We start from the raw sequence: 18,767 nt of genomic DNA, 5'->3' as shown, positions 1-18,767 counted from the left end.
ACAGATTATTTTAGGAAATGACCTAGCTGGTGGTGTTGTTTTTCCACAACCAATTGTTGTAGATACCCCTATAACAGATGTGAAAAGTGACCTCTCTTCTCAATTTCCTGCTGTATTTTCATCATGTGTAGTTACACGTGCACAGGCACGAAAATTTGACGATGTAGTGGATTTGTCTGATTCTTTTATGCAATCTACACCTATGACGGGAAAACTGTGTGTTGAACCAATTTTACCCAACCATGACGTTTTACCATTACAGATGGGACGCTCGCAGTTAGCGGCGGCCCAGAAGGCTGGTCCATCATTGCCTACATGTTTTGCAACTATTTTAATCTGTGCAACTGTGCTGATCTGTGTTGGTGCCTCATTCCTCGTAACAAAATTGGATTTGTTAAAGGGTTATTGGCAGGTGCCACTTACGCAGCGTGCTTCGGATGTCTCCGCGTTCGTAACACCAGATAATTTCTTGCGATATACCGTTATGGCCTTTGGTATGCGAAACGCTCTAGCTCCCTTTCAAAGGTTAATACAAAAGGTGTTATCTGGTGTGAAAAAAAATTGCGAAGCATATCTTTATTCTGTTGTTGGGTATCCTTAGTTATTCTGTATGTTTTTAGTCAAAATAGGATTTTTGACTTTTATGGGTGGGGGTGTTACATGCCCGTGTGTGTGGCATGTAAATGTAGGCGTAAATGCGCGGATGCTGGTGGCGGCGTGCACGCGCGCTCTTTTTCTCTCTCTCTCTCTCGCTTTCCCTTTCCTGCAGGTGGCCCCGCCCTGATTGGACGTGCGTGACGTGCGCCAGGATTGGCCGTCTTTGGACCTGCGCGTCTTTTTAAGATTGCGGGGGGAAGCCGGAAGGGCGCGCTGTGTGATGTGTTTGGAGATTGTTGCTTGTGTTGGTTTATGTTACAAAATAGAAAGCTGTTGGTCGCGCCTGTGTTGTGAGCTTGTGGGGTGTGTGTTTTGGTCTCTTGTGTTTATGTTAAATGTTATATTGTTGTAGATATTGTTAATAGTTATCTTTTTGTTTATATATGTATTTCTTTTGTGGAAGCAGTAGGGGTTGGGTGCCATTTCAGTTAGACCCGTTTTCTCCTGTTTTGAATGTTTAGTTAGGGAGTTAGTTTAGCCCTGTGTTTTTGGTTTAGTTTTCTTTGTAGCTTAGTTAGTTTTGGGAGGAGATAGGGCGGGGTTTTTGTTTATTGTTTTGGCCTTGGCCCAACCCTGAAGCCGAGAGCTTCCGGTGTGTGTGTGTGTGTGTGTGTGTGTAAAAAAATAAAAGAAAACAAAGACCAAGTTGGTTGTTCAAGATTTTATTATTTATTACGCCCTGGGACCCTAGACCTGGGGACGTAACAAAGATGTTCCACGGCTACTCAGAAAATGATTCAATTCTTGCAAATCAAAATGCCAGTTTTCATTCACTTCTGTGGGAGGAATAGAGCTACCTTGCTTGACACCATGGACATGTGTCTACCTCTGGAAAACACATGAAAACTGAGCAGAAATCCTGGCTGAAAGCAAGATACCCTGCCACAACCTGAGACCACAAGCACTTAAGCCTTGAGTTCCTCATGCAGTTGGACCCAGACCTTGTCTGGTGTACCAAGAGATGAAACTCACAACAGGCACTGCTGGGATTTGAACCCAGGATCTCCTGTTTACAAGACAGGTGCTTTCACCAGCTAAGCCACAGTGCCAATGGCCTGCGCGGCACCTTAGGCATGACCCAGCACTTTTAACCGAGACTCTCCTGGCCAAGACGTAATCTGATTGCAATGCTAATATTTCCTCCATCCGCATGCAAACCTCGCTGAGCTCGTAAGACGAGTACTCAACCAGCGATGCCATGCAAATGCTTTGATGTTTGTTTGCACATCCTAACTTTGATTTCGGCTTGATAAGATCCCAAAACGGGTGAAAATCCTTAAGAAAATGTCAAGTTTTAGATCTGTAAATGGCACACAAGCCACAGCAAACAAAAGGTTATGGCTGATCTCCAGCCATAGTCCTAACAAGCATATCACAACAGTCAGGGGGGAGGAATTAAAATCCACATGCCATGCACATCTAAAAGCAAGCAAGCGTTCATCAGATTGCTGCTGTGGACTTTGGCTCTTTGTCCCATAAGGATTGCGTGAATCAATGTCGTAACCTTTTGTTGAAGCTGGAGTTGTGCTGAGGGCTTGATTTGGGACAAATGGGCGGAAACATGTGGAAAACAATGATATTTCTTAAATTCAGCTGACAAGTCATTCAATCAAATATGGCACATAGGAAAGTGCATCTTGAACAGGGATTCCTGACCAAAGATTTCATTTTAGACATGGTGTGTGGATAAAAAGAAGGTAACAAGTTAGTGTCTCTGGCGGGGCATCGAACCCGCAACCTTTGAATAGCTCCACAGCTGAGTCCAGAAGTCCAACACGCTATCCATTGCATCACAGAGCCAACCAGGGTGATTTTTTTCAGGCTCTCCAAGATTCATGGATGCTCGAGTTCATTGGGCAGATGCTTTTCTGTTGCTACTAATCAAATTCCACCAAATGCAAACAACTATGGCAGGTGCTGATCCCACAAGCTGTCAACAGCGTCCACAGAATGCCTTGATTTCACCATGGAATTTGCCACAGATCCCTGTCTGACTTGCAAAGTTATTCAACTCTGGCTGTAAGAAAGGCAAGAAAGGGATAGCTTTCGCACCAACAGATGATTGTTGCAGTAGACACTGCTTGGATAGCACTGTAGCATGGAGACCTCAACATATACACACTGGAGTAAGCGCTAGATAACATATTAAATAAGGTATCTCCTCATCACCCATAGATTAAACGTTTTGTGGTATAAGGTCCTACAAATCCGAGACATCATGTTACCACACGAATGACGATTTGGCAGCAGCATTATTCTGTTGCGTTTCTGTGAATGAGCCTCATACACTTGATTTGATGCTTGCAAAGGTCCCCAACAGCTGAATAATCGCAACCACAGGTCAAATTATATGTCAGAAGAAGGCAGCCAAACCAATGCAAATGCAAGAAATTATCTGCTCTAGTCATCGTCCTAACAGACAAATGTTTAAAGGTGTGGTAAAAAGAATTGCAGTCGCAATGTAGCTAATGACCGGATCATAATGTTGACAGCAGTTGTGCTAGGGATACACAAGATAGGACTCTAATCTTGGCTAATCAGAAAGCTTGTGCATTGTGTGACTTTAACCCATGAGCTGTTAACGGTCAGACATGAAGCAAAGATTTCATTTCCTCCACTGAAACCAGTCTGATCTGCATAGCAACAGAAGTGCCCCTCAAGAGGCATTGCTGGGATTTAAATGCTCCTGTTCACTTCTCCTGGGATCTCCTGTTTACTAGACGTCTCTGCACATGGTTGTGTTGTTGAGGCAAAGCACTGAGCTGAACTTCATTTTCACAGATACTGAAAAATTCTTTTGAGATGTTCCACCGCATGTTTGAATGCAGAAGTCAAGGAATCAGCTTCTGGATGATGATGGGGTATGAAAAGTTATCTTGTTTATGATTTATAGGATTATTTCATCTTTCTCACTGTATTTTGCAGCATTGCCCATAGATGGTTGCAGAGGCTGCTCTCTAAACTGCTTTGCTGTTTTTCTAAGGTAAACCGCGAACGTGGTTCCTGTCTGAAGCCTAAAAATCCTGAACTTAAGCCAACCGATACACTTGCGTGTATTGGAAAGATCTAGCGCTTGCTTTGGGGAGGAGGTCAAGTCATGAAATCAGACGTGGCAAAAGTCTATTCAACCACGGGCCCACACTATGTAAGCACACGCGGTGTAGTCGTGGCCGAGTGGTTAAGGCGATGGACTAGAAATCCATTGGGGTCTCCCCGCGCAGGTTCGAATCCTGCCGATTACGTCTGTTATATTGCGCAAGAAAGACATGTTGCAACTCATTGTGTTGTGGCTGTGATTTGTAACAAATTTCCTCATGCCCTCAAGAGTTGGTGATTTGCTGAAGACATAATGGTGACATCCTGCCCCCTTTTCATCCTCAATAGCTGCTGCTTTGGTGGAGAAATCCTGTCACCCCTTCCCAACGTTGATCTGTCTTCTAATGACAAGCTGCCTCATAGACATCCGATCGGTTATATGAGTGCGTGGCCAGCGACCTGTAATCCGTGCAAGACGTGACCTTTCTAGAGACCGCCGTGTCAGGATGGCCGAGCGGTCTAAGGCGCTGCGTTCAGGTCGCAGTCTCCCCTGGAGGCGTGGGTTCGAATCCCACTTCTGACAAGAGCCCCTTCTCTTTGTTGCATTTAGGAAATCATGTATGGATCTGCATCAATAACCTTGACCTCTCACAGCATAGCTTTGCTTGCTAGCGAAGAAGTTGGCACTTTTCTTCATCAAGCGCTTGCTTCTTCAATTTTTTGGACGATGTAGACATGGTTGTGTTGTTGAGGCAAAGCCCGGAGCAGGGTGCCGAAATGAAGGCTACAGGTTCTGAGCTGAACTTCCTTTTCACGGATGCTGAAAAATTCTTTTGAGATGTCCCAGCACATGTTTGATTGGTGAAGTCAAGGAATCAGCTTCTATTTGACAATTGGGTATGAAAACTTGTCATTGTTCATGATTCATAGGTTCATTTCATCTTTCTGTCTGTATTTTGCAGCATTGCCCATAGATGGTTGGAGAGGTTGCTCTCTAAACTGCTTTCCTGTTTTGCTAAGGTAAAACGTCTACTCTGGATCAGACAAAGACATCCACATCGGATCGTAGTAGCTTTCAGCAACTTATCACTGTATGCTTTCTTAGAAAATGGGCACAAGCGAGCTTTCAGTAATGTAATTTTATGTATACATACACATATATTTATATATATTGAAGTGCAGTGTGTAGTGCAATCTTGGGCAATTGGGCCATGTACAATTTGCAATATAGCTAATGACCTATGGATACACAAGATCGGACTGTAAACTTGGCTAATCAGAAAGCTTGTGCATTGTGTGACCTTAACCCATTTAATGGTCAGACATAAAGCAAAGATTTCCTTTTTTCCACAGAAACCAGTCTGACCTGCATAGCAACAGAGGTGCACAGTGAGAGGCACTGCTGGGATTCGAACCCAGGATCTCCTGTTTACTAGACAGGCACTTTAACCAACTAAGCCACAGCGCCACAACCAAACCTTAGCCTCTCGCATATACTCTCGCGTATCTGAGATGCTCCAGCACAGGAACTTGACTATCAAGCTAAGATTGTCTCCACTGGCATGCAGCATGATAGGACCATGAATGAAGTCCCACAGTGCTATACCATGCTTCCCAGAGCACGCCAAAACTGCCAGTCATGGTGTTTCGACTCAGGTTGTTCCAAGTTCATTGCAGGCAAAGATCATGCCTGTTGCAGTAGATTTCAGGCTTGCAAAAATAAACAAACTTCAAACACACTGTATGTTATATATTTGCAACTGGCATACAGTTTACAGCAAAAAAAAAAAAAAAAAAAAAAATATATATATATATATATATATATATATATATATATATACTAGCTTATTGACAGCCATTGTCCTCATTTAAATGTAACCAAATGTCAACATCAGGCAAATGTTACATGCCCGTGTGTGTGGCATGTAAATGTAGGCGTAAATGCGCGGATGCTGGTGGCGGCGTGCACGCGCGCTCTTTTTCTCTCTCTCTCTCTCGCTTTCCCTTTCCTGCAGGTGGCCCCGCCCTGATTGGACATGCGTGACGTGCGCCAGGATTGGCCGTCTTTGGACCTGCGCGTCTTTTTAAGATTGCGGGGGGAAGCCGGAAGGGCGCGCTGTGTGATGTGTTTGGAGATTGTTGCTTGTGTTGGTTTATGTTACAAAATAGAAAGCTGTTGGTCGCGCCTGTGTTGTGAGCTTGTGGGGTGTGTGTTTTGGTCTCTTGTGTTTATGTTAAATGTTATATTGTTGTAGATATTGTTAATAGTTATCTTTTTGTTTATATATGTATTTCTTTTGTGGAAGCAGTAGGGGTTGGGTGCCATTTCAGTTAGACCCGTTTTCTCCTGTTTTGAATGTTTAGTTAGGGAGTTAGTTTAGCCCTGTGTTTTTGGTTTAGTTTTCTTTGTAGCTTAGTTAGTTTTGGGAGGAGATAGGGCGGGGTTTTTGTTTATTGTTTTGGCCTTGGCCCAACCCTGAAGCCGAGAGCTTCCGGTGTGTGTGTGTGTGTGTGTGTGTGTGTGTGTGTAAAAAAATAAAAGAAAACAAAGACCAAGTTGGTTGTTCAAGATTTTATTATTTATTACGCCCTGGGACCCTAGACCTGGGGACGTAACAAAGTGGGGGCTCGTCCATTGCGAATAATAAAGTGGGGGCTCGTCCATTGCCCGGGCAAATAAGAAAGTGGGTGGCTCATTAATAAAGTGAGGGCTCGGCGATTGCGGATTATACAATAGTTTGTTTGGCTGCCTTCTTTAGTTTGTTTGTACAGTTGGTACATATAAAAAAAAAATGGATTTTGATCTAATTGCCTTTATGCTATCTCCTAGCACGGAGCAGTTTAATCACTGTCGTAAAGACGATTTGTTTAAAATAGCTGATTTTTTTGGAGTGGATGTGCCACGTAATGTCTCAAAAACGGAGGTGAAAAAAATATTATATAAACAATTGGTTAAACAGCAGATTCTGCCTGAGGATTCTGGAAGGGATGCTGATGATAGGAGCTCTTCAACGCCGACGGAAGTCGACGTGAAGCCACCATCTACGCCACACTCACCCACAACTTCCAGGTACCAATTAACTGCACCACCTCCCACGTCATTATTAACAAATTCGGACCAACTATTAAATTTAAAAGCAAAAGAAATAGAATTGGAAATTAAACGAGAAGAAACTGAGGCAAAAAGGCTTCGTTTAAGGGAACTAGAGCTTGAGATAGAGAGGGAGCGTTTTCAGCGAGATCACAGCCGGCTTCACCGGGCTGAGAGCGCGTTGGAGAGTTCCCCTGCTTCTCCGTCGTTTGCTCAGTTACCTACGGGGCCTGCGCCGGTCTCTTCTAGTGTCGTTTCTGCCCCAGTAACTATTTCTTTGCCGAATTTTGACGTGAGCAAACATATTAATTTAGTCCCTCCGTTTAGAGAAACCGAAGTGGATAGCTATTTTATAGCCTTTGAACGTGTGGCAGCTACTTTGCAGTGGCCAAGAGCGATGTGGGCTCTACTTTTACAATGTAAGCTAACCGGCAAAGCGCAAGACGTTTGTTCAGCGTTGCCAATAGAACAAAGTCTAGATTACGACGTGGTTAAACAAACTGTCCTCCGTGCTTATGAGTTAGTACCGGAGGCGTATAGACAAAAATTTAGAGCCCATAAGAAGATAGACAAACAAACTTTTGTTGAGTTCGCCCGAGAAAAGCAAGCTCTTTTTGAAAAGTGGTGTGCGGCAACTAAAACTACTACCTTTGAAGCCTTAAAAGAGTTAATCTTACTAGAAGACTTTAAAAACTGTATATTTGAAAATATAGTCATTCACTTAAACGAACAAAAAGTCACGTCTCTGTCAGCAGCCGCTGTGCTGGCTGACGAGTTCGTTTTAACACACCGAACAGTTTTTACTCCCACGTTGAGAACTGATAAATTTGCTGTCCGTGGGGTTGAAGGGCAGGTGAATCCTTCGGCTGGTGATGTGAGACCGGCGAGGGGAGGGGTTTTTAGAAGTTCTCAGTATCGCACGGGGGGAGGTAGAGTCTGTTTTTATTGCCTCAGTAAAGATCATCTTATTTCAGACTGCGAAGCCTGGAAAAAGAAAAAAAATGCATCAGCGAAATCTAAAACTGTAGGTTTTATTAAAAGACAAAGAGAACATGTTTTACCTGATCCAACAATAGCGGCATATAAACCCTTCATGTTGCAGGGATGGGTGGCAGACAGCTCGGAAGGAATTCCCAGGTCAGTGTCTGTTCTGCGGGATACAGGGGCAGCCCAAAGCTTGATGCTAGCTGGCACACTACCTTTGTCACAGAAAACGTACACGGGAGCTGATGTAATTTTGCGGGGTATAGGAGCAGGCTGTGTTAAAGTTCCGCTCCATACTGTCTACCTTCAAACTGACATCGTAAAGGGGGAAGTGTGTGTTGGAATTTGTGCTGAACTCCCTGTTGACGGAGTACAGATTATTTTAGGAAATGACCTAGCTGGTGGTGTTGTTTTTCCACAACCAATTGTTGTAGATACCCCTATAACAGATGTGAAAAGTGACCTCTCTTCTCAATTTCCTGCTGTATTTTCATCATGTGTAGTTACACGTGCACAGGCACGAAAATTTGACGATGTAGTGGATTTGTCTGATTCTTTTATGCAATCTACACCTATGACGGGAAAACTGTGTGTTGAACCAATTTTACCCAACCATGACGTTTTACCATTACAGATGGGACGCTCGCAGTTAGCGGCGGCCCAGAAGGCTGGTCCATCATTGCCTACATGTTTTGCAACTATTTTAATCTGTGCAACTGTGCTGATCTGTGTTGGTGCCTCATTCCTCGTAACAAAATTGGATTTGTTAAAGGGTTATTGGCAGGTGCCACTTACGCAGCGTGCTTCGGATGTCTCCGCGTTCGTAACACCAGATAATTTCTTGCGATATACCGTTATGGCCTTTGGTATGCGAAACGCTCTAGCTCCCTTTCAAAGGTTAATACAAAAGGTGTTATCTGGTGTGAAAAAAAATTGCGAAGCATATCTTTTTTCTGTTGTTGGGTATCCTTAGTTATTCTGTATGTTTTTAGTCAAAATAGGATTTTTGACTTTTATGGGTGGGGGTGTTACATGCCCGTGTGTGTGGCATGTAAATGTAGGCGTAAATGCGCGGATGCTGGTGGCGGCGTGCACGCGCGCTCTTTTTCTCTCTCTCTCTCTCGCTTTCCCTTTCCTGCAGGTGGCCCCGCCCTGATTGGACGTACGTGACGTGCGCCAGGATTGGCCGTCTTTGGACCTGCGCGTCTTTTTAAGATTGCGGGGGGAAGCCGGAAGGGCGCGCTGTGTGATGTGTTTGGAGATTGTTGCTTGTGTTGGTTTATGTTACAAAATAGAAAGCTGTTGGTCGCGCCTGTGTTGTGAGCTTGTGGGGTGTGTGTTTTGGTCTCTTGTGTTTATGTTAAATGTTATATTGTTGTAGATATTGTTAATAGTTATCTTTTTGTTTATATATGTATTTCTTTTGTGGAAGCAGTAGGGGTTGGGTGCCATTTCAGTTAGACCCGTTTTCTCCTGTTTTGAATGTTTAGTTAGGGAGTTAGTTTAGCCCTGTGTTTTTGGTTTAGTTTTCTTTGTAGCTTAGTTAGTTTTGGGAGGAGATAGGGCGGGGTTTTTGTTTATTGTTTTGGCCTTGGCCCAACCCTGAAGCCGAGAGCTTCCGGTGTGTGTGTGTGTGTGTGTGTGTGTAAAAAAATAAAAGAAAACAAAGACCAAGTTGGTTGTTCAAGATTTTATTATTTATTACGCCCTGGGACCCTAGACCTGGGGACGTAACAAAGATGTTCCACGGCTACTCAGAAAATGATTCAATTCTTGCAAATCAAAATGCCAGTTTTCATTCACTTCTGTGGGAGGAATAGAGCTACCTTGCTTGACACCATGGACAGGTGTCTACCTCTGGAAAACACATGAAAACTGAGCAGAAATCCTGGCTGAAAGCAAGATACCCTGCCACAACCTGAGACCACAAGCACTTAAGCCTTGAGTTCCTCATGCAGTTGGACCCAGACCTTGGCTGGTGTACCAAGAGATGAAACTCACAACAGGCACTGCTGGGATTTGAACCCAGGATCTCCTGTTTACAAGACAGGTGCTTTCACCAGCTAAGCCACAGTGCCAATGGCCTGCGCGGCACCTTAGGCATGACCCAGCACTTTTAACCGAGACTCTCCTGGCCAAGACGTAATCTGATTGCAATGCTAATATTTCCTCCATCCGCATGCAAACCTCGCTGAGCTCGTAAGACGAGTACTCAACCAGCGATGCCATGCAAATGCTTTGATGTTTGTTTGCACATCCTAACTTTGATTTCGGCTTGATAAGATCCCAAAACGGGTGAAAATCCTTAAGAAAATGTCAAGTTTTAGATCTGTAAATGGCACACAAGCCACAGCAAACAAAAGGTTATGGCTGATCTCCAGCCATAGTCCTAACAAGCATATCACAACAGTCAGGGGGGAGGAATTAGCCTATCAGCTGACAAGTCATTCAATCAAATATGGCACATAGGAAAGTGCATCTTGAACAGGGATTCCTGACCAAAGATTTCATTTTAGACATGGTGTGTGGATAAAAAGAAGGTAACAAGTTAGTGTCTCTGGCGGGGCATCGAACCCGCAACCTTTGAATAGCTCCACAGCTGAGTCCAGAAGTCCAACACGCTATCCATTGCATCACAGAGCCAACCAGGGTGTTTTTTTTCAGGCTCTCCAAGATTCATGGATGCTCGAGTTCATTGGGCAGATGCTTTTCTGTTGCTACTAATCAAATTCCACCAAATGCAAACAACTATGGCAGGTGCTGATCCCACAAGCTGTCAACAGCGTCCACAGAATGCCTTGATTTCACCATGGAATTTGCCACAGATCCCTGTCTGACTTGCAAAGTTATTCAACTCTGGCTGTAAGAAAGGCAAGAAAGGGATAGCTTTCGCACCAACAGATGATTGTTGCAGTAGACACTGCTTGGATAGCACTGTAGCATGGAGACCTCAACATATACACACTGGAGTAAGCGCTAGATAACATATTAAATAAGGTATCTCCTCATCACCCATAGATTAAACGTTTTGTGGTATAAGGTCCTACAAATCCGAGACATCATGTTACCACACGAATGACGATTTGGGAGCAGCATTATTCTGTTGCGTTTCTGTGAATGAGCCTCATACACTTGATTTGATGCTTGCAAAGGTCCCCAACAGCTGAATAATCGCAACCACAGGTCAAATTATATGTCAGAAGAAGGCAGCCAAACCAATGCAAATGCAAGAAATTATCTGCTCTAGTCATCGTCCTAACAGACAAATGTTTAAAGGTGTGGTAAAAAGAATTGCAGTCGCAATGTAGCTAATGACCGGATCATAATGTTGACAGCAGTTGTGCTAGGGATACACAAGATAGGACTCTAATCTTGGCTAATCAGAAAGCTTGTGCATTGTGTGACTTTAACCCATGAGCTGTTAACGGTCAGACATGAAGCAAAGATTTCATTTCCTCCACTGAAACCAGTCTGATCTGCATAGCAACAGAAGTGCCCCTCAAGAGGCATTGCTGGGATTTAAATGCTCCTGTTCACTTCTCCTGGGATCTCCTGTTTACTAGACGTCTCTGCACATGGTTGTGTTGTTGAGGCAAAGCACTGAGCTGAACTTCATTTTCACAGATACTGAAAAATTCTTTTGAGATGTTCCACCGCATGTTTGAATGCAGAAGTCAAGGAATCAGCTTCTGGATGATGATGGGGTATGAAAAGTTATCTTGTTTATGATTTATAGGATTATTTCATCTTACTCACTGTATTTTGCAGCATTGCCCATAGATGGTTGCAGAGGCTGCTCTCTAAACTGCTTTGCTGTTTTTCTAATGTAAACCGCGAACGTGGTTCCTGTCTGAAGCCTAAAAATCCTGAACTTAAGCCAACCGATACACTTGCGTGTATTGGAAAGATCTAGCGCTTGCTTTGGGGAGGAGGTCAAGTCATGAAATCAGACGTGGCAAAAGTCTATTCAACCACGGGCCCACACTATATAAGCACACGTGGTGTAGTCGTGGCCGAGTGGTTATGGCGATGGACTAGAAATCCATTGGGGTCTCCCCGCGCAGGTTCGAATCCTGCCGATTACGTCTGTTATATTGCGCAAGAAAGACATGTTGCAACTCATTGTGTTGTGGCTGTGATTTGTAACAAATTTCCTCATGCCCTTGAGAGTTGGTGATTTGCTGAAGACATAATGGTGACATCCTGCCCCCTTTTCATCCTCAATAGCTGCTGCTTTGGTGGAGAAATCCTGTCACCCCTTCCCAACGTTGATCTGTCTTCCAATGACAAGCTGCCTCATAGACATCCGATCGGTTATATGAGTGGGTGGCCAGCGACCTGTAATCCGTGCAAGACGTGACTTTTCCAGAGATTGCCGTGTCAGGATGGCCGAGCGGTCTAAGGCGCTGCGTTCAGGTCGCAGTCTCCCCTGGAGGCGTGGGTTCGAATCCCACTTCTGACAAGAGCCCCTGTCTTTGTTGCATTTAGGAAATCGTGTATGGATTTGGATCAATAACCTTGACCTCTCACAGCATAGCTTTGCTTGCTAGCGAAGAAGTTGGCACTTTTCTTCATCAAGCGCTTGTGTCTTTGTTTTTTTGGACGATGTAGACATGGTTGTGTTGTTGAGGCAAAGCCCGGAGCAGGGTGCCGAAATGAAGGCTACAGGTTCTGAGCTGAACTTCCTTTTCACGGATGCTGAAAAATTCTTTTGAGATGTCCCAGCACATGTTTGATTGGTGAAGTCAAGGAATCAGCTTCTATTTGACAATTGGGTATGAAAACTTGTCATTGTTCATGATTCATAGGTTCATTTCATCTTTCTGTCTGTATTTTGCAGCATTGCCCATAGATGGTTGGAGAGGTTGCTCTCTAAACTGCTTTCCTGTTTTGCTAAGGTAAAACGTCTACTCTGGATCAGACAAAGACATCCACATCGGATCGTAGTAGCTTTCAGCAACTTATCACTGTATGCTTTCTTAGAAAATGGGCACAAGCGAGCTTTCAGTAATGTAATTTTATGTATACATACACATATATTTATATATATTGAAGTGCAGTGTGTAGTGCAATCTTGGGCAATTGGGCCATGTACAATTTGCAATATAGCTAATGACCTACGGATACACAAGATCGGACTGTAAACTTGGCTAATCAGAAAGCTTGTGCATTGTGTGACCTTAACCCATTTAATGGTCAGACATAAAGCAAAGATTTCCTTTTTTCCACAGAAACCAGTCTGACCTGCATAGCAACAGAGGTGCACAGTGAGAGGCACTGCTGGGATTCGAACCCAGGATCTCCTTTTTACTAGACAGGCACTTTAACCAACTAAGCCACAGCGCCACAACCAAACCTTAGCCTCTCGCATATACTCTCGCGTATCTGAGATGCTCCAGCACAGGAACTTGACTATCAAGCTAAGATTGTCTCCACTGGCATGCAGCATGATAGGACCATGAATGAAGTCCCACAGTGCTATACCATGCTTCACAGAGCACGCCAAAACTGCCAGTCATGGTGTTTCAACTCAGGTTGTTCCAAGTTCATTGCAGGCAAAGATCATGCCTGTTGCAGTAGATTTCAGGCTTGCAAAAATAAACAAACTTCAAACACACTGTATGTTATATATTTGCAACTGGCATACAGTTTACAGCAAATAAAAAAAAAAAAAATAAATAAATAATATATATATATATATATATATATATATATATATATATACTAGCTTATTGACAGCCATTGTCCTCATTTAAATGTAACCAAATGTTGCACGGCTACTCAGAAAATGATTCAATTCTTGCAAATCAAAATGCCAGTTTTCATTCACTTCTGTGGGAGGAATAGAGCTACCTTGCTTGACACCATGGACAGGTGTCTACCTCTGGAAAACACATGAAAACTGAGCAGAAATCCTGGATGAAAGCAAGATACCCTGCCACAACCTGAGACCACAAGCACTTAAGCCTTGAGTTCCCCATGCAGTTGGACCCAGACCTTGTCTGGTGTACCAAGAGATGAAACTCACAACAGGCACTGCTGGGATTTGAACCCAGGATCTCCTGTTTACAAGACACATGCTTTCACCAGCTAAGCCACAGTGCCAATGGCCTGCGCGGCACCTTAGGCATGACCCAGCACTTTTAACCGAGACTCTCCTGGCCAAGACGTAATCTGATTGCAATGCTAATATTTCCTCCATCCGCATGCAAACCTCGCTGAGCTCGTAAGACGAGTACTCAACCAGCGATGCCATGCAAATGCTTTGATGTTTGTTTGCACATCCTAACTTTGATTTCGGCTTGATAAGATCCCAAAACGGGTGAAAATCCTTAAGAAAATGTCAAGTTTTAGATCTGTAAATGGCACACAAGCCACAGCAAACAAAAGGTTATGGCTGATCTCCAGCCATAGTCCTAACAAGCATATCACAACAGTCAGGGGGGAGGAATTAAAATCCACATGCCATGCACATCTAAAAGCAAGCAAGCGTTCATCAGATTGCTGCTGTGGACTTTGGCTCTTTGTCCCATAAGGATTGCGTGAATCAATGTCGTAACCTTTTGTTGAAGCTGGAGTTGAGCTGAGGGCTTGATTTGGGACAAATGGGCGGAAACATGTGGAAAACAATGATATTTCTTAAATTCAGCTGACAAGTCATTCAATCAAATATGGCACATAGGAAAGTGCATCTTGAACAGGGATTCCTGACCAAAGATTTCATTTTAGACATGGTGTGTGGACAAAAAGAAGGTAACAAGTTAGTGTCTCTGGCGGGGCATCGAACCCGCAACCTTTGAATAGCTCCACAGCTGAGTCCAGAAGTCCAACACGCTATCCATTGCATCACAGAGCCAACCAGGGTGTTTTTTTTCAGGCTCTCCAAGATTCATGGATGCTCGAGTTCATTGGGCAGATGCTTTTCTGTTGCTACTAATCAAATTCCACCAAATGCAAACAACTATGGCAGGTGCTGATCCCACAAGCTGTCAACAGCGTCCACAGAATGCCTTGATTTCACCATGGAATTTGCCACAGATCCCTGTCTGACTTGCAAAGTTATTCAACTCTGGCTGTAAGAAAGGCAAGAAAGGGATAGCTTTCGCACCAACAGATGATTGTTGCAGTAGACACTGCTTGGATAGCACTGTAGCATGGAGACCTCAACATATACACACTGGAGTAAGCGCTAGATAACATATTAAATAAGGTATCTCCTCATCACCCATAGATTAAACGTTTTGTGGTATAAGGTCCTACAAATCCGAGACATCATGTTACCACACGAATGACGATTTGGCAGCAGCATTATTCTGTTGCGTTTCTGTGAATGAGCCTCATACACTTGATTTGATGCTTGCAAAGGTCCCCAACAGCTGAATAATTGCAACCACAGGTCAAATTATATGTCAGAAGAAGGCAGCCAAACCAATGCAAATGCAAGAAATTATCTGCTCTAGTCATCGTCCTAACAGACAAATGTTTAAAGGTGTGGTAAAAAGAATTGCAGTCGCAATGTAGCTAATGACCGGATCATAATGTTGACAGCAGTTGTGCTAGGGATACACAAGATAGGACTCTAATCTTGGCTAATCAGAAAGCTTGTGCATTGTGTGACTTTAACCCATGAGCTGTTAACGGTCAGACATGAAGCAAAGATTTCATTTCCTCCACTGAAACCAGTCTGATCTGCATAGCAACAGAAGTGCCCCTCAAGAGGCATTGCTGGGATTTAAATGCTCCTGTTCACTTCTCCTGGGATCTCCTGTTTACTAGACGTCTCTGCACATGGTTGTGTTGTTGAGGCAAAGCACTGAGCTGAACTTCATTTTCACAGATACTGAAAAATTCTTTTGAGATGTTCCACCGCATGTTTGAATGCAGAAGTCAAGGAATCAGCTTCTGGATGATGATGGGGTATGAAAAGTTATCTTGTTTATGATTTATAGGATTATTTCATCTTACTCACTGTATTTTGCAGCATTGCCCATAGATGGTTGCAGAGGCTGCTCTCTAAACTGCTTTGCTGTTTTTCTAATGTAAACCGCGAACGTGGTTCCTGTCTGAAGCCTAAAAATCCTGAACTTAAGCCAACCGATACACTTGCGTGTATTGGAAAGATCTAGCGCTTGCTTTGGGGAGGAGGTCAAGTCATGAAATCAGACGTGGCAAAAGTCTATTCAACCACGGGCCCACACTATATAAGCACACGTGGTGTAGTCGTGGCCGAGTGGTTATGGCGATGGACTAGAAATCCATTGGGGTCTCCCCGCGCAGGTTCGAATCCTGCCGATTACGTCTGTTATATTGCGCAAGAAAGACATGTTGCAACTCATTGTGTTGTGGCTGTGATTTGTAACAAATTTCCTCATGCCCTTGAGAGTTGGTGATTTGCTGAAGACATAATGGTGACATCCTGCCCCCTTTTCATCCTCAATAGCTGCTGCTTTGGTGGAGAAATCCTGTCACCCCTTCCCAACGTTGATCTGTCTTCCAATGACAAGCTGCCTCATAGACATCCGATCGGTTATATGAGTGGGTGGCCAGCGACCTGTAATCCGTGCAAGACGTGACTTTTCCAAAGATTGCCGTGTCAGGATGGCCGAGCGGTCTAAGGCGCTGCGTTCAGGTCGCAGTCTCCCCTGGAGGCGTGGGTTCGAATCCCACTTCTGGCAAGATCCCCTTCTCTTTGTTGCATTTAGGAAATCATGTATGGATCTGCATCAATAACCTTGACCTCTCACAGCATAGCTTTGCTTGCTAGCGAAGAAGTTGGCACTTTTCTTCATCAAGCGCTTGCTTCTTCAATTTTTTGGACGATGTAGACATGGTTGTGATGTTGAGGCAAAGCCCGGAGCAGGGTGCCAAAATGAAGGCTACAGGTTCTGAGCTGAACTTCCTTTTCACGGATGCTGAAAAATTCTTTTGAGATGTCCCAGCACATGTTTGATTGGTGAAGTCAAGGAATCAGCTTCTATTTGACAATTGGGTATGAAAACTTGTCATTGTTCATGATTCATAGGTTCATTTCATCTTTCTGTCTGTATTTTGCAGCATTGCCCATAGATGGTTGGAGAGGTTGCTCTCTAAACTGCTTTCCTGTTTTGCTAAGGTAAAACGTCTACTCTGGATCAGACAAAGACATCCACATCGGATCGTAGTAGCTTTCAGCAACTTATCACTGTATGCTTTCTTAGAAAATGGGCACAAGCGAGCTTTCAGTAATGTAATTTTATGTATACATACACATATATTTATATATATTGAAGTGCAGTGTGTAGTGCAATCTTGGGCAATTGGGCCATGTACAATTTGCAATATAGCTAATGACCTACGGATACACAAGATCGGACTGTAAACTTGGCTAATCAGAAAGCTTGTGCATTGTGTGACCTTAACCCATTTAATGGTCAGACATAAAGCAAAGATTTCCTTTTTTCCACAGAAACCAGTCTGACCTGCATAGCAACAGAGGTGCACAGTGAGAGGCACTGCTGGGATTCGAACCCAGGATCTCCTTTTTACTAGACAGGCACTTTAACCAACTAAGCCACAGCGCCACAACCAAACCTTAGCCTCTCGCATATACTCTCGCGTATCTGAGATGCTCCAGCACAGGAACTTGACTATCAAGCTAAGATTGTCTCCACTGGCATGCAGCATGATAGGACCATGAATGAAGTCCCACAGTGCTATACCATGCTTCACAGAGCACGCCAAAACTGCCAGTCATGGTGTTTCAACTCAGGTTGTTCCAAGTTCATTGCAGGCAAAGATCATGCCTGTTGCAGTAGATTTCAGGCTTGCAAAAATAAACAAACTTCAAACACACTGTATGTTATATATTTGCAACTGGCATACAGTTTACAGCAAATAAAAAAAAAATAAATAAATAAATAATATATATATATATATATATATATATATATATATATATATACTAGCTTATTGACAGCCATTGTCCTCATTTAAATGTAACCAAATGTTGCACGGCTACTCAGAAAATGATTCAATTCTTGCAAATCAAAATGCCAGTTTTCATTCACTTCTGTGGGAGGAATAGAGCTACCTTGCTTGACACCATGGACAGGTGTCTACCTCTGGAAAACACATGAAAACTGAGCAGAAATCCTGGATGAAAGCAAGATACCCTGCCACAACCTGAGACCACAAGCACTTAAGCCTTGAGTTCCCCATGCAGTTGGACCCAGACCTTGTCTGGTGTACCAAGAGATGAAACTCACAACAGGCACTGCTGGGATTTGAACCCAGGATCTCCTGTTTACAAGACACGTGCTTTCACCAGCTAAGCCACAGTGCCAATGGCCTGCGCGGCACCTTAGGCATGACCCAGCACTTTTAACCGAGACTCTCCTGGCCAAGACGTAATCTGATTGCAATGCTAATATTTCCTCCATCCGCATGCAAACCTCGCTGAGCTCGTAAGACGAGTACTCAACCAGCGATGCCATGCAAATGCTTTGATGTTTGTTTGCACATCCTAACTTTGATTTCGGCTTGATAAGATCCCAAAACGGGTGAAAATCCTTAAGAAAATGTCAAGTTTTAGATCTGTAAATGGCACACAAGCCACAGCAAACAAAAGGTTATGGCTGATCTCCAGCCATAGTCCTAACAAGCATATCACAACAGTCAGGGGGGAGGAATTAAAATCCACATGCCATGCACATCTAAAAGCAAGCAAGCGTTCATCAGATTGCTGCTGTGGACTTTGGCTCTTTGTCCCATAAGGATTGCGTGAATCAATGTCGTAACCTTTTGTTGAAGCTGGAGTTGAGCTGAGGGCTTGATTTGGGACAAATGGGCGGAAACATGTGGAAAACAATGATATTTCTTAAATTCAGCTGACAAGTCATTCAATCAAATATGGCACATAGGAAAGTGCATCTTGAACAGGGATTCCTGACCAAAGATTTCATTTTAGACATGGTGTGTGGACAAAAAGAAGGTAACAAGTTAGTGTCTCTGGCGGGGCATC

General features: G+C 43.6%; 1 protein-coding gene and 9 non-coding genes across 10 annotated transcripts in view; 7 read left to right on the top strand and 3 right to left on the bottom strand.

The window, feature by feature from the left end:
• Positions 1-18,767, top strand: part of LOC128524461 (nuclear factor 7, brain-like) — a 561,325-nt gene that overhangs the window by 298,550 nt on the left and 244,008 nt on the right. The gene's annotated exons all lie outside the window — the stretch shown is intronic.
• trnat-ugu (transfer RNA threonine (anticodon UGU)) lies at positions 1,633-1,706 on the bottom strand. The gene has a single exon. It is a non-coding gene; the product is annotated as a tRNA-Thr (tRNA).
• On the top strand, positions 3,818-3,899 carry trnas-aga (transfer RNA serine (anticodon AGA)). The gene has a single exon. It is a non-coding gene; the product is annotated as a tRNA-Ser (tRNA).
• On the top strand, positions 4,194-4,276 carry trnal-cag (transfer RNA leucine (anticodon CAG)). Its single transcript has one exon. It is a non-coding gene; the product is annotated as a tRNA-Leu (tRNA).
• Positions 5,088-5,161, bottom strand: trnat-agu (transfer RNA threonine (anticodon AGU)). The gene has a single exon. It is a non-coding gene; the product is annotated as a tRNA-Thr (tRNA).
• Positions 9,773-9,846, bottom strand: trnat-ugu (transfer RNA threonine (anticodon UGU)). Its single transcript has one exon. It is a non-coding gene; the product is annotated as a tRNA-Thr (tRNA).
• On the top strand, positions 11,772-11,853 carry trnas-aga (transfer RNA serine (anticodon AGA)). The gene has a single exon. It is a non-coding gene; the product is annotated as a tRNA-Ser (tRNA).
• On the top strand, positions 12,148-12,230 carry trnal-cag (transfer RNA leucine (anticodon CAG)). The gene has a single exon. It is a non-coding gene; the product is annotated as a tRNA-Leu (tRNA).
• Positions 15,985-16,066, top strand: trnas-aga (transfer RNA serine (anticodon AGA)). The gene has a single exon. It is a non-coding gene; the product is annotated as a tRNA-Ser (tRNA).
• trnal-cag (transfer RNA leucine (anticodon CAG)) lies at positions 16,361-16,443 on the top strand. The gene has a single exon. It is a non-coding gene; the product is annotated as a tRNA-Leu (tRNA).

The sequence above is a fragment of the Clarias gariepinus genome, chromosome 5, assembly GCF_024256425.1.
Source record: "Clarias gariepinus isolate MV-2021 ecotype Netherlands chromosome 5, CGAR_prim_01v2, whole genome shotgun sequence".
Taxonomy (NCBI): Eukaryota; Metazoa; Chordata; class Actinopteri; order Siluriformes; family Clariidae; genus Clarias; species Clarias gariepinus.
Note: the sequence above shows the minus strand (reverse complement) of the source record. Positions and strands in the feature narration are given on the sequence as shown.